Consider the following 3,061-nt stretch of genomic DNA (forward strand, 5'->3'; position numbering starts at 1 on the left):
TGAAAGGGAAGTTTCCAAACAAGCATTTCCACAATAACCTGGAGCATTCTTATTGAACTTAAAAGCAGGATATTGACAGTAGGATGCAAACCACAAAAAAGGTGACAATCTCAAAGTACTGGGATGGGGCAGTCTGTCTTTCAAGGTTTTCCTCAGGTTTTCTTGGCACAGCCTCCATGGGTGTGTTCTGTCTGTGCAGGGGAGGCCCTGTCTCTTCCAACATAGCCTAGAGGCTATAATTTTTAAAAGCTTTGCTTGAGTCGCTAAGAATTAGAAAAATAGTAATTTGTGTGCATGTGTTTTAGAAGTTTTTTTTTTTTTTTTTAAATACAAATTATCCCAGGAAACATTTTGTGAGATTTGAAGGATTAAACTGACTGAGAGCAACCTTTAAAAATGGTTTTAACCCAAATTCTCCCTTTCCTGGTTATTATGCTTGTGTTATGGACTTTGTCTTAAGTTATTTTCTCGGGGTCACACAGCTCTGTGTCAGCTCAGAGAATCTTACACAACTCTATCACTTCTTGGTTAAGGCAAAAGATTCCTAAACTTGGTTCATGGCTCCCTTAGTATCTTAGTAATTTTTTCACAGTGCCCCTCGTTGTAAGTAGTTAGTCATAGTTATGTTCAAGCAACGTAGTAAGTATTTATGTCCTAACAACATAGAAGCTATTTTTTTTTTAAGTTTATTTAATTTGAGAGTGAGAGAGAGCAGGAGAGGGGCAGAGAGAGCAGGAGAGAGAGAGAATCACAGACTCCACACTGCCAGTCCAGAGCCCCATGTGCACTCGAACTCATGAACCATAAGTGAGATCATGACCTGAGCTGAAAACCAGAGTCAGACACTTAAACTACTGAGCCACCTAGATGCCTCCATAGAAGGTATTTTTAAAAAATAATACAAATAAACTGAGAAAAATTATTATTTTTTTATGTTTATTTTTTGTTTTTGAGAGAAAGAGAGAGAGAGAGCATGTGTGAGAGCAGGGGAGGTGCAGAGAGAGAGAGACAGGGGACAGAGGGCCCAAAGCGGGGTCCGTGCTGATAGTGGAGGGCCTGATGCAAGGCTTGAACCCACGAACCGTGAGATCATGACCTGAGCCAAAGTCACATGGCCAACCAACTGAGCCCCCCAGGTACCCCTAGAAAAAATCTTGTTCTATCATTCTTAAATAACCACAGTTACAAGCAGGATGTGTGTGCCTGTACTAATTCTTAAATCTTGGGATCAGATTGGATATCACCACTCTCATTTCCTGTTCCACATAAATTTTTCTGCAGCACTCACTTTTTATCACAGCATCCACTGAAAACACAGGTTTTGCAAAGATGTGTATGATGTCATTGATAGGAATATAACGTGATCTAACGTTGAAACTTTGAATTCTGGTTTATAGGTTCTGCGGTGTCCAATATGTTGAATATACCAGGTTTCCCTTGAAACTTTCAAATATCCTAAATTGCCCTTGTGAATTTGCTACAGTATCCAGAGTGTCTTGGTGCTCAGTTTGGGAATTGATGGCCTGGGGTAAAATCCTCTTCTGGGAGAGAGCAGTTATTAAAGGAGAGGTCCACTTGAAGTAGCCCCAGGTTAAGTTTCTATGTGGAGTGGGCTAAATCTTGGATTCTCATCTACATAAAATGGAATGTCTAAAGCCTGCCCCATTGGGTTGTTGAGAGGATTAAACTAGATAATGTACAGAGAAGCATCTCTAAAGGACCTGGAATACAATAGTCTCAAGAAATGGTAGCTGTTTTATGATTGTTTAATAGTACTCAATAGTCCAGTAATTGGTAAATATATCATAGTCCCTATTTAAGAACAGCCAGTGCTTGAAATCTCAGTGCTAGCAAATAAATTATGAACTAGTTGGTTCACAATATAAAGTGACTTACCATTTTCAAACAGCGAACTCTGGTGTCCCATTGTGGTACATTTTGACTCTGCACACCATCTTTGAAATACTCATTTTAAATGCTCATTTGCCAACATGGGCCCAGGTTTGAGGAGGAGGTCATAACTGATTGGAGGGAGAAGGCCTGAGCTTGGACAAGTTGACTTTTTATTTCAGGAGGAAGGGACTTTGTCTTGGTTTGTAGGGGCCCAGGGCAGGCTGCCCCCAAATGTGCCAATTTGGCATAAAGATTATTTAGAGTTAGGAGAGTTGTTTGAGTGTCTACCTCTGGATTTCAGCTCAAGTCATGATCCCAGGGCTGTGAGACTGAGCCCTGTGTCAGGCTTCATGCTCAAGGTGGAGCCTCCTTGAGATTCTCTCTCTCTCTCTCTCTCTCTCTCTCTCTCTCTCTCCCTCTCCCTCTCTCCCTCTGCCCCTCTCCCTAACTCTCTCTCTCTAAAGTAAATAAAATGAAAAAAGAACCCCCCCCCCCCCATTATTTAGAGTTAAAAGTAATAGAAACCCAGTAGATATAGGAAAGGCACTCTGTCTCCCCATAACTGCCTAAATTTACATTGGAAAGGAGAACGTGTAACCAGAAGAAAGTGTTATCAGAGGCCCCTTTTACTAAGGAACTCATCTGCATAATAAGAAATTTTTGTTTTTTTCCAAACATCTTCTTTCACCTTCTTGTTAATGAATTTTCTCCACTTTGTGTCCTCAAGCCCCTACCTTTTCCCTTAGCTCCTCTATAAGCTTCATGTTGCCTCCTTATCTTTGGAATCTCACGTCTGTGTGGATTCTCCATTGGTACGCCTATTAAATTTGATTTTCTCCTGTTAACCTGTCTCATGTCAATTTGATTCTAAGTGCAGCTAGAAGGACCATAGGGCAGAGGAAGGTCTTTCTCCCCTATAGGTTACAGACCTGAACATGTTTCATGTAGGGTTTAATTTTTGCATATACTTACAGCACAGAGAGGCAGACAGTCTTTTCAGATGAAATAGTTTTATTAAACTGATTAGCATTACATGATAATTCCTATCAATAAGTGGTATTTACTAATCCTCCAAGAAAGGCTGACCTGAATAAAGAGGTCCGGATGCCTGTGTGGCTCAGCCAGTTGAGCGTCCCACTTTTGATTTCAGCTCAGGTTATGATCCCAG

The sequence above is a fragment of the Panthera onca genome, chromosome B2 (genome assembly GCF_046562875.1).
Source record: "Panthera onca isolate mPanOnc1 chromosome B2, mPanOnc1 haplotype 2, whole genome shotgun sequence".
Taxonomy (NCBI): Eukaryota; Metazoa; Chordata; class Mammalia; order Carnivora; family Felidae; genus Panthera; species Panthera onca.